The following is a 13,217-nucleotide window of genomic DNA, read 5'->3' on the forward strand; positions in this document are numbered from 1 at the left end:
GGGGGGGGGGGGAGAATTTAGGATGACACTCCAATAATTAGATTCTATACATGAAAAATTGCATTTTTTTATAGGGGTGTAGATTGTTACAATTACATTTTTTTATAACATTTCCATGTCTAGAGTCTATTTTTGGAGGGTCATCTTACATTCAAATTCATCATGGGTTTGGGTAAATACGATAATTGAAGTACAATTTCCATACAGATACAATTTCCATTCCATTTCCATTCAAATGATTAAACTTGGTGATGCAAAGTACTTTGGTTTAAAACGATAGCTTTTAACTGTCTTTTATTTAATATTTAGTATCAGAGATGTAGCTGGCCAGTTCTGCATCCTGGGGGATAGCAGCACATGGTACAGGAGCAGCAGGGGAAGGAATGTCCCCTCCTCCTTTTGGTCACAGACATCTGTGGCGAGCAGCCATTTAAACACCATTTTTCAGAGCACAGTATTGTCAACTCTCGTGATTTTTGGCATTGTTTTTAAAGGGTATGCTTCAGGAATGTGAAAAACTTAGCTCTTTCTTATAAATATGTATATAAATATACATGTATATAAATATATATAAAAGAAAAAACTAAGTTTTTCACATTCCCAGAGCGCAAACTTTAAGAACAATGTCAAAAATCATGAGAGTTGGCAATACTGAGTGTGTAACAAGGTGCACCTCCAGAGGTGGTCATGGCACCCTGGTGGCCATACTACACCTGTCTGCCTTCCCTGGCCTGCTAATGCTCTCTCCTTCTGCCATGCCTTGATATTAGGCTTAATATGATGTTTTAGAAGGCTGCCCTTGAGTAACTGGGGTCCAGCCATGGGTGCCTGCCTTCCACCCTACTCATCCTGAGGCTACTGCTCTAGCTAGCCTACTTGGGGATCTGTCCTTCTCTTTTACTCACTCTCTGCCTTTGGCTAGGGCTTCACCCCCAGGTGGGTTCCTGCCTACCTTGCTATTCTTGGCCCCTTGCCCATCTGGACTTTGGTACCCCCACCAGGCCTAGACCAGTGCACTCGCACATACATTCACACACACACAAAAAGAGTAAACTGAAGAAAAAACAAGGGGGAAAATATCATAGAGTTCTGGTTGCTCCACTCTGTGGTCTCTGTATTTCCCCCCGCAGGTGCCCCAGTCCATCAGTTTTTTTCTTTTTTGTATGACAAAAATGGTGCACTGGAGTTATATTTCACATTGGACAGAGCGAGCCAGGATTGAGATGGGTTGTCAAGGGTACTGAGGTTTCCAGGGCAACGGAAGATAGAGCATTATGTAACAATGTGGTTTGTGGGCTGTGTGGGGGTGCCACATTCACAAGTGGCACTTGATGTCAGGCCCATTTGATGTATGTTATGGCGGAAGTGGCCACAGCCAGTTCAGAGTTTATTGAGGCAGGCCCAGGAGAGTCTGTCCAAACTGAAGCTGAGAGGTCTCATAGAGGTGTTTGGAATGAATGTTTTGAGCCTGCAGTTCTCAGTGGCTTATCGTTCTTCACATAGTTGTGCAGCCCAGTTGTCTGGGGAAAAACCTTTGGAAATAGAGTGCAGGTGGGTGATGAGGGGTTTCCTAGATTGGAGGCACTGCCCTACTGGAAGTTCTGAACAGATGTGCTGATGTAGGAAGTGATTATCGTCTAGTTCAGCATGGCAAAGGAGATGGAGGCATTGCTGCTCACAGAGGAGGTCAGAGGGAGCAATACTGCTGATGAGTGAGAGCTGTGATGTAGGGTAGAGCTGATGCAGCTAGATATGAGTTGCATGCTATTGTTGAGTGCTCTGTCAACTTTGTGAGTGTGGGCACTTCTTTACCATACTGGGGCACAGTATGCAGCTGTTGAGTATGCCAGTGCCAGGGTGGATGTCCAAAGTACGGTGGGGTTAACTCCCCACCTGAGGCCAGCTAGTCGATGGAGCAGGCTGTTGCAAGCTTGTGCTTTGGCTGCCAGTTGGGTAAAGTGTGTCTTGTAGGTGAGGGCATGGTCCAGGGTGACTCGAAGATACTTTGGGTAGCTTTCAAAAGGGATGGAGTTAGTTCCACACTTGACATTCAATGTTGTTTTGGTGAGTTTGTTGGCAAGGTAGAAGGTCTTTGGTGATGTTTGGAAGGTCTTTGTGATGTTTAATTTGCATCTCCAGTTCTGAAAGTGCTTGTTGTAGTGAGATCCTTTATCAGACCTTTCTTTAGGTTCTTGAAGTTTTTTCCTGTGATTATTAGGGTGACGTCATCTGTGTATATGTATTTTTTGGATGTTGTGGGGGACAACTCTGAGATGTAGATATTGAAGAGCAGGGGTGCAAGGACTGTTCCCTGAGGCATACCATTCTTCAGAGGGCACATGTTAGATGTGTCTTTTCCAATATGAAGAATGAAGTAACAGTTGAAGATGAGTTCTTGCAGCAAGTGGATCATATGTTTGTTGGGGATTTTGTGAAGGAGTTTCGGAGTGTGGCCTCATTGCCATACCATGTCATAGGCTGCAAATAAGCCTGCAAAGACTGCTCCACACTTCCACCCTTCTTCAAAAGCTGCCTCGATGTCCACAGTGAGGCGGGAGACCAGCTCAGTAGTTGAGCGGCCCCAACAGAAGCCAGCTTGTTCCTTTGGGATCTGGGAATTGATGATGGGGTACAGGTGATTGTAGAGAAATCTCTCCATGAGTTTGAGTCCCACTGAGAGCAGATTGATTGGTCTGTAGCTACCAGGGTCTTCTGGTGATTTATTTGGTTTAAGGATGGTGGCAACTTTGGCACGCCACCAGGTTTGGGGGATTTTAAGGCTGTTTGGGGGGTGGGGATTTTAAGGCTGTTTAGGCAATGGGAGAAAAAGCATTGGAGCCAGAAGGGAGTGGGGTCACTGAGGTGAAGGAAGAATTCTGGATGGAGGTTGTCTGGGTCTGGGGACATTCCAGCCTTGAGGGTGCTGATGACCTCCATCATCTCTTTGAATTCAAAGTTGATGCAGAGATTTGAGTCTACTGAGGAAGAGTACCAAGCCTCTTTCAACTTTGCATTCACCACGCGGGAGAAGTTTGTCTGGTTTTGGGAATTTTCCATTGTTAATAAAACATCTAATGATGTCATTGACCTTTACTGGAACTTTTGGGTATTGTCTGGAATTGCCAGTTAAGCAGTTGATAATGGGCCAGGCTTTCCTGCTTTAGTGGGTGAAGTTTATGTTTTGGGTGGTTTGTATCCATTTATCTTGTCTCCATTTATTGAGGTGGCCAAGGAGTGCTGTGGCAGCATCATGGATTTCTTCAGGAGTGGTAGCAGATTGGTGTTGATTGGCTAATTTATCGCATTTGTTGTCCCACCCAGGAATGTAGGATTTTCAAAAGTTGCAAGGAATGTTGTCTTTGATGGTCTGAACGATTAGAGAGCAGAATGTTTCATAGGTCTTATTGACATCAGAGTTGGTTGGTTCAGGTAGGGAGTTAATGAGTTTAGCAAGTCTGTTTTGAATTTGTCCCAGTTAGCTTTAGTGAAGTTCCAACATGGAGTTGGTAAGATTGATGCAAGTTGTATAAGTTCTGGATGCTTAATTAAAGATGGTCAGTGCTGTGAATGGGGGAACTTGCTGATCACCATTCTGAAGGGAGAAGAAGTGCGGGAGGTTGTTGCGCTTGCGAAGGCCCGGTCAGGATTGGTATTGGTTTTCCATCTGGTTGAGTGGAAGGAGCAGTGTTGCGTGGAGTCATAGAGGAAGGTGAGTCCTGCCAAAGACGCCCAGTCTACCAGTGCTTCTCCATCTGGAGAGTCATGTTGGTAGCCCTACTCCAAGTGCTGACAATTGAAATCTCCAGAGTAATCCACCAGGTACTGTTAACAAATGAGCAGGGGGGAAGGGAAGGAAGGGAAGAAACTGTATTGGATTCATATAAACAATCCTCAGGGTGCACCCACTCTTCTGGGATAAAACAAATGGTCGTCAGTCCCCTGAGAGCACTCACTGCACAAGAACCCTCCTGGGCTATTACAAACAGGCCTTAATCTGCTGGTTGCACTCACCCCTGAAGACCCCTCTGGGTTAACATAAAAAATCCTCAGTGTTTCCCATGCATTTACTCTCTCTCCTCCTCCCCACCCCCTCCACAAACATAGGCTCCTCTCCTAGGGCCATAGCACCTCTTGCTAAGTCTCTCTGGAGGACTCAGTCCTTGTCGGCCCTGGAAGAAGATTTATATTCCAGTCATCCCCTCCCAGGACTTTCAGCCACCTGGAATCTCCCCTTTTCATCTCCAAACTAGGCTCTACAGGGCTGAGTCCATAGCCCAGGGCCAGTCAGGAAGTATCTGCTCTCACCTGCAGCAGGCAACTTGCCCCGTCCTGCTAGGTGGGGCCTCCACCACTTTAGATGCAGACAGAAGTGACAGTTTTCACTTGATCTGGCCCCTGAAAGTGCTCTATAGCTGTGATCAAACCGAAGTGCACGGCTTCAGAACACTTTGAAAAGGCCTGATCCCATGAAAATATGGACCCTTATTGCATGAGAGTTCAGATGAAGATGCTCCAAGGTGGAACAGCTTCAGTAACTTGTTTCTGTGCATAGGACTGGGCTGACTGCAGTGCAGAATGGGAGGGGGAAAGGGAACAGAGGGAATTCAATCAGGGTTTTTTTCAGCCGGTGCAGGAGGGTGTGGTGGATGAATTGGAGCACCCCCTCATAAGGTGTGCTTGTGGGTCTCTAATCCACCCACCTGACCCTGCAGTGCCAGTTAGGGAACCCCCAGAATGAGTTCCTCCACTCCCTTTCACCCCCTCCCATTTTGCAAACAGCACCAAGGCTGGGAGTGGGGAGGGATGTTGCTATGAGAAGAGTGGCTGAGACAGCCACTCTAAGCAACAGCTGGAATCCCAACTCCTGGGACCCAACAGCGAACTTCCTTTGGGTCTGAGGCATCATTGTAACTCATGGCACTTCCTGCAAAGTGCCATGAGTTACAATGGGGAGCTGCTCTTCTGTCTGCACCTTCTGGCTACTAGGGCAAGCCTTATCTCTACTGCAGGTAATACTTCCCTATTTTGGACTATAGCAGTTTAGGGTTTAAAGGGGCCTTGCTAATTTTTCTTCCCTGGCCCTCTTTTTCCCCACAACAGGGTTAGCATTCCCTATTGCACAGAGGCAGAAAAAAGGAGGTGACCTCTCCCCCCCATAACAGCAAACCTCTGTCTACTGCTTCTGCTCTAGGCTCTACTATTTCTGTTCTGTCCTCCCTACTGCTGTAGCCAAAACAACTCCAGGAAAGGTGCAGGGTGGGGAAGGGGGGAAAGAGGGAGAGGGGGACATGACACCAGATAGCGAGGCAGCCCCCCCCAGTCTCATTCTAGCACCCTCCCCTATACCACACACACACCTTAGGCAGCAACCAAGGCTTGTACCCTGCTCTCGCACCCACCGTTATGCTACTGTTAGTTTTTTTTTGTTTTGTTTCCATACACATCGTTTCAAATGTAAAACTTAAAGGCCTAGAAATGTATTTGGGGTAAGTCAGTGTAGCTCCATTTACAAGGGGGATGCTGACCTACACTAGTAGAGGACTGGCTCTACATATTTTTATTTCATAAGTTACCACACTTCTTGTTCAAATTAAATCAACCTCATTCCCATCCAGAGAATGATGTTCTCTGTCTTGCTAAGTGTGACTGCCGGAGATGATATCTAAGCAGGTCTCCTCCTTGACTACTTCAGCCAGATTTTCACCTGGTGTAAATTGCTGTAGCTCATTGACTCAAAAGGATTCTAATTAATAGCATCTAGAGCATGTAGCCCTATGTGTGTGTGTGCAATTTGTGTGTGTGTAATGTGTGTGTGTGTGTATTTTCCAGTATAAAGGAAATAATCATTCAAGGGGCGTAATAACTTCCTACTCCATGGACCCCTCGGAGGTATGAAATTAGCTTCTCTTCTTCCCCTTTGATGAAGTAACAGGGTGGCCCTTTCAGACAAGGATTCAATTAACATGCAAATATCTAACTGTAAAGAAAATAGCTAACACCTCTATCTAGACCTTGCTGACCTTAATTCACAAAGAGTTATAAGCAAAATGATTGCTTTTTTCTGTAGTTGTAATTGCTGAGTACATTAAACTAAGTGTTCAAAAAGCAAGTTATGGTAATATCGAATACAAAATCTGGTATCGAGTTAATACGATTTGCACAGTTTTAAACCATGGAAATACAGAACAAGGTCATATAATCTCACTCACTCACTCACTCACTCACTCACTCACTAAATAGTTTCAGCTCCGGTCCTTCAAGCCTAAATTAAAGGTTCAGGGGCTAAACTAACTTCCTTTGCTTCTGTGCACTAGTGTAGCATTTTACAGCTGAATAGGGTGGTGCATTATTGGTTGGGAGGAGGGTATTGTCTCAGGGATTGGTCCCTAATGGAGGGAGCACCACCTATGAGGTGTTTCCTCCAAATCAGTGATCTAATACTGTCTAGCAAATCTTTCCCCATGGCTATTTGTGGAGAAGGTCTGAGAAAGGGAGAAGGAGCTCATTTGAAAAAGCAGCTTTTTCCAAAAGTAAAAAAAGAAATCAGACTGTATGTATTTTTATTTCTTGTGCGCTTCTAAATAGAAGCGGAGAGCCATTCTCCTGGGTATCTTGAGGAAGAGGAAAAATTTTGTATCCTAAAACTTCACGTATCCATTCTCCGCCTGAAGAAATGTTTTGTAGTGGAGTTTTAGACTTCTGAACAACGTGATGTAGCATTGGATGTGTTTAATTCTAATGGTGCTCTTGGCATTTCTCTGTAAACAAACAGAACATTATTCAGGTGGGATTTGAAAATACAGAAAAACAAAGGCAAAAACATTAGCACAATGTATGTACAGAACAAAGGATTGTCTAGTGCTGAGATAAGCAAATACGAGCAGGATTCTTGAATACAATTCATCCTTATAGCGCTGACTGCCCAAGTCTCATGAGCCAGTTCTGAACCTGGGAGAGTGCCTACATGGGTATGTCCATAGGAAGGACAACAGCACTGTGCTGAGACATGCCATGCCTGCTTCATATGCAAATAGCTCCTGAATTTGAAGTAGTGTAGTCACATAAACAATAAACATACAGCCTTGCATGATGCAGCTATATTACTTCTGATTCAGAAGCTGCCTTGTGCAAAGAACAGGTGCCGTGTTTCAGTACAGCACTACACTGTACTATAAATCCCAACCTTGCATGTGACAGTCCTCCTCCCCCTATGAAACTGGTATGAAAAAAGGTTTTCGGCCTGGTGTGGAAAGATATCTCTGAATTCACCACTGATATGGACATATAGTAATCTCCCAAGCCTGAGTAAGATTTGGATGTTCATATCTTCATCAGCAGGCAATCTATTTTCAACAACAGCTTTGTAAGTCAGGCAGTTCCTGTATTTGATTAACCCACGATATCCAGCATGTCTTTTTCAAGTGCAAACCCAGCCTTTGTGTCTTTATATTTCTATCTGTACAGTGCAAGTGATAATAAAACATACCTCTCTTTAATGGGATGTCATAAGGCCTTGTTATTTTGGGTTTGTAATGCACTTTGAAATCACTGGATGAAAGATGGCCCTGTGTTCCCTCTAACGACTTTAGTGAATAACAGTGTGCAAGATCAAGTCCTATTATTGTATAACAAAATGTCAGGTTAATCTTCTGAGAGAGTTTGTCACCACTCCTAGATTAAGTTTGTGAGTTTTCTCCACTGCCAAAAAGTTATGGTATCTTTGTCGCAGGGCACTAAAGTGCCTGCTCCTAGACAAGCAGAAACTGCCTGGGGAGAGCCTGAAGAGACAGAAGCCCAGGTGCAGGTTATCAGGGCAACAGACTAGAGAGCAAATTAGCCTGCGCCTGGACCTGTCAGCTGACCAGAAAGGGCAGGGCCCTGGGCCCTTATAAATTCCTAGACTGGAAGTAGGGAGGGCAGTTTGCTGCCAGTGACCAAGCAGGAAGGAGCCCTCCTAGAGGGAGCTAGGGGAAGAGGCCTGAGGGCAAGTCTAGCTTCTGTGCATGCCAGGGGCAAAGTTTGATTTTTTTAAAGGGGTGGAGAACAATGGGAACTTATGTGTTATGTTATAGCCCAGGGGCTTATGTTTTGTCTGCTGTTTCATAACAACCAGTGGTTTGGGTGAGGCTACTGGGGACGGAGGAGGCCTCATTGTGGGGGGCCCACCGTAGTGTGGGGGCCCTGGCGCCAGAGAGGGTTCGGCATTTGGGCTGCAGAAAGCCCAGTGCTGAGGGGCGCAGAGACAGGGACAGGGCTGCGGAGAGCCCACTGACAACTTGAGGCCGAGTAAAGCCAAGGCCTCAGAGGGACGTTGTGCGAATACCTTCTGTGAGGCTTGGGGCATAGTAAAGGGGTGCTTTGGAGCCACGTATATAGCCCATAAGGCTGGGATGTCCCGAGACATCTATTTTGAAAAGGGACCCACAAGGGGTCCGGGAACCCACAGGGTTCAGGGAAGTCCATCAGGACCATGTCCAACTGGATGTGAAGGCAGCCTCCCTATATTATAATTACATCAAGACGTGGCAGACGAGAAAAGAGGGTGCCCATTGGGCCAAATTGGCATGGTCGAGGGGCCCTAGGAGATCATGGCCATCCTTGGAGACACCATCCCGTGACAACCTTCTATAAGGAGGTGCCCTGCCTTTTTTTCCAGGACTCAGTATATTACATGAATAATACTATGATTCTCCAACACTTCATCTGTCTTGTCTGAGTGCCTTATAACCGCATAGCATCCTTACAAATCTGTAAGTAGTGTCTAAAATCCCCATATTCCAAGGATGTAAGCAGTGATCTCACTGTTAGCTGCTCTCGATGAAGAGGGAGAAGGGAAGCCCAGAGCTCCCTGACTACTTCAGGTGGACAGAGACCCCATAGAAGAGGGAGCTCTGTGTTGGCATCTATTGCTATCCAGGGAAACTGATGTATGGGCCAGGCCTTAAGTACAGTCTGTTATGTGGCAGTTTGGGATGGTTTTTATTTCAAAATAGCATTACATTTTGGTGTTGGGGGTAAAGAACTCTTATTACTCATTTTGGTACTGAAAGCAGAAGAAAACAATGTCCATTGTAGCCAAGATGAGATGCAACACTCAACTTAAGCTGCAGCTTGCAGTGGTCCGGTTCAGCAGTCCTGGGCAAGGCAACAAGAGAGAGAGGACAACAATACCAGGTAAAGTCTTCCTCTCTCTCTGCCTCCAGTGGTATTTCTAGAGGCAGAGAAAGGGAAAGGGTTTACTTGAAGTGGCTTTTTCTGACAGATTTATCTAAAGAAGTAAAATGCTGCAGAAGCTTCTCCATGGTGAAAGCTGGGCTGAGATGCTGCAGGCAAAAGTATTAGAATAGTGACAATAACAAGGACCATCAGCAGAGATTGGGAATGCTGGAGCACCAATGAGCAGTGATGGCGTAGGAGTGGCTATGGTAACTGGGAGCAGCAGTGGTACAGAACAGGTGACCGTAAGAAGCAGACACTGTTGGTCTGATGCCACCAAAAGCAGCAGCCTAGATTAGGGACTCCAGTGAGGGTGTCTCTGCCCAACACCAGAGCTGTGATCACTCCACCTGGGTCAGAGAGCAGAGCCCATGAGAACCGTACACCCATCATTGTCATTGGCAATCCCTTGATTTGCGAATGATCTCCTCCATGGCGCATTGATGGGTCTTTAGGTGATTTAAGATTCTAATCCTTGAGCCACAGATTTGTTTGCAGAAATTGCAGGTCTTTCCACAGGGGAGAGTAGCCTACAGGTTGGGATTCCTCTCCTTTTCCTTCCTCTGCCCTCTCTTCTCTGCGTTGAGGGCAAAACGCTTTACCTCAAAACAGGCTGCCATTTGGTTGAGGTTGTGGCATCATTGGAGTTGGATGACAATCAACTCCTCCCAACACTGGATGTCAGCATCTGTTTTCTTGAGGTATGCCTTCAATATGTTCTTGTAGCATTTCCTCTGGCCACCATGAGTTCTCAGGTCATTACTAAGTTGGGAATAGATCATTTATTTTGGGAGTTGAGAGTTCAGCATCTGCACACAATATCTGGTCCAGCAAAGTTGGTGCTTGAGGATCACCAACTCAGTGTTGGTAACTGTAATAGGGCGCACCTAGTGGCCAGGTGCAGCACTTTCCCACCTCTGCTTAGGGCAGTCCGCCCTCACTCCTCTGCCACGCCTTGATGCAACAAAATGGATGAAAATGCAGGAGTCCATTTTATTGCCCTGATGCCAAGCTCCAAACCTACCCTAATACCATGTCCCATGCCTCACAGATGGCATCCAATTCACCATACTACTCCCCCGGCCCCTGTGCTTGGCCGCACTCAGGCTATGGCGCAGACCTGGCCTCAGACCCCATTCTGTAGGCCTTGGCCTCTTGGTCTCTTCTCAGTGCCACTCTATTCTGCCTCTCACTGGGCCACTATTCTGCCCCTCCCCGAGCTACTGGGCCTTACACCCCTTGGGCCTCTGACCCCACTCAGTGGGCCTTAGCCCTCTGTCTCAGGCCCCACTCCATGGGCCTGGACCCCACCTCAGTCCCCATTCAATGAGCATTGGCTCTGTGCTTTTCTGTCGGGGTGTGCTCCCCTAGCCCACAAGGCAGTGGGTGCTGCGACTTTCTGGCACCCCTTCCTTGCCTTTCACTGGGGATGCACAGGTATGGCACTTCCTGGGGGCTACACCAGCACCAGCAGTCCCACCACAACATCCAACCCCAGCAGGGTGCAGTTCCATATCCGTAGAGGAGATGGGGATGATGACTGCATTGTAGACCTGGATCTTGGTGTCTTTCTGGAGGTCACAATGAATAAAGACACACTGAAGCAATTTCCCAAAGGAGCCACTTGCACACTGGATCCTATGCTGAACCTCCTGATCAATGTTCACTCTCTGAGAGTGGCTAACAAGGTAGGGGAAGTGCTTGACTACCCCCAGTGTTTTCCTCAATGTTAATTTGGGGAAGAGAATCGCATCCATGGGCCAGGGCAGGCTGATAGAGCACTTTAGTCTTCTTGATGTTGATAGAGAGGCCCAAAGCTCAGTAGGCTTTTCCAAACAGATCCAACACAGTCTAGAGGTTTTCCTCAGATGCACAAGGATGGCTCTGTTGTCAGCCTACTGAAGGTCAGAGATGTTTGTTTTAAGTGCTTTGGTCTTTGAGCAAAAGTGACCCAGGTTGAATAGCCCTCCATCCATTGAGTATTCAATGTCAATTCTGGAAGAAAGGCAGTCCTTAATGAGAACCAGGATGATTGTAAAAAAAAAAATGGAGAATAGAGTTGGGGTAATAATGCATCTTTGTTTGACCCCAGTTCAGATGACAAATGGATCTCTCTCTGATCTGCTACAAACAATGATTGCAGTCATCTGGTTGTGGAGAAGCCTCAGGACCTTGATATACTTTTCAGGACATCCAAATCCAGTGAGTACTTTCCACTGCACACCAATAAGGGCTAAGAAATCAACCTACCCAGGTTTTGGGCTTGTCTGACCCTGAACGACAAACTGTGAGTGAGGTTCAAGAAAGGGGAAAAGGGCAGCTAACAGCTGTGGAAGGAAGACTGGGCTGAGGACTCTTTCAAGTCTTCGCCCCTCCCCTCTTAATTACATTCTCTTTGTTTAATCCCTGGGATTCATTGCTTGAGAGTAGGAGACAGATTCTACCTTTTTTTGCACCCAACTGGTGATGAAACTATGATTGTGCTCATTGCCATAAAAAAAGCTCTTTTACTGCCCTTTTTCCCCTGAGCCAAGTTGAATTATCTAGGGATCTCTGGAAAAAATCCACATATATCATTACCCAGAAACTTGGGAAACAAAATAACGTTTTGTTTCCCAAGTTTCTGGGTAGTGATATATGTGGATTTTTTTGCAGAAATCCACAGATAATTCACCCTGGCTCTTTTTTACTAACCTTTTTCTGCACCTGACAGCAGGGTTATAAGCGTCTAGTTCAATGGGACCCTTGGTGCTACTGTACTGTAAATAATCGCACCATATGGGTGACTGCTTGTCGCATAAACCATGGGGAAGATAAGTGAATGTAAACATGAGACATCCACCGTAGTCTTTCTTGAATTTCACAAGTAAATACCTTTACATACACACACACTGTAACCATGGTTATTAACATAATTTTAATTTATACCTTAATTACAGACAAAGTACTCACAATATTGGTTTGATTTTGCAGCATCCTCCTTTCTTTCATTTCAGTTATCAAAAGCAAAGGTTGTTTTATGCTGGTGCCTATGTTTTTTAAATGTTATCCTCATTCATCATACTAATTTAATTTCTTCTCTTTTTGATGTGTGTATGCAACTTATCAACTGGATTTCATCATCTTTCCTCTCTTTGTCCAAGACTAAGTTTCCCAAAATGGTATTATTTTCTTTTTTGAATAAGAATGACTATACAGCAAGATATTGCTTCTTTGCTGGGAGTATCAGACTTTTCCAGAGATAAAATTTTGAACCTATTAGAGGTTACTGACTTTTTTTAAAAACTGAAAGCAGTATCTGATAAAATCAGTAACATGGACCTTTTTAAAACAATCTTTCATCTCACTCTGATATTCCCAATAATACTGTAGCTCACGGTCTGATACGGAAATTAATTTTGCATAATGGGAGATGACATATTTATGAAAGTCTATAAAAGAATATATCTTTTTATATATGTCACTAAGGAGAGTATTTCTGTTGTCTGGCAAAATTCTATTCCATTCTCAGTGGTTAAATGACTAATGATGCTACATTACCGTATTTGTGTTAGATCTTCTACATGAATAAAAAATTATCTAGATCTGAAGGATAATTATTGCAATTACTCTATGTGCTAGTTTTATAATTGCATGAGAATATAAAATTATACTCAATATAGACATCAGTAGTTTTAGTCTAGGCTTAACATACATGGGAGGCATGAATTTATGAGAGATTTGTACGGTACCAAACAGCATTATAATTTTTATGAAAGTAAGATGCTGAAGGGTGAAATTAACACAGATGTGGAAGGCCACTGCTAGATGTCTGCAGCATTTAAGCCTCATGTTAAGGCTGCATGCAGCAAGGAGAGATGAAGTGGCAATGTTTGATATGCCTTTGTTAGAATGGCAAGGCACTGGAACAGGCTGCCTAAGGAAATTGTGCAATCTCCTTTACTGGAGGTTTTCAAGAGGAGGCTGGATAAGCATAGGTTGTGGATGATTTAGGATAGCAT

The sequence above is a fragment of the Alligator sinensis genome, unplaced genomic scaffold, assembly GCF_000455745.1.
Source record: "Alligator sinensis unplaced genomic scaffold, ASM45574v1 scaffold678_1, whole genome shotgun sequence".
Lineage (NCBI taxonomy): Eukaryota > Metazoa > Chordata > Crocodylia > Alligatoridae > Alligator > Alligator sinensis.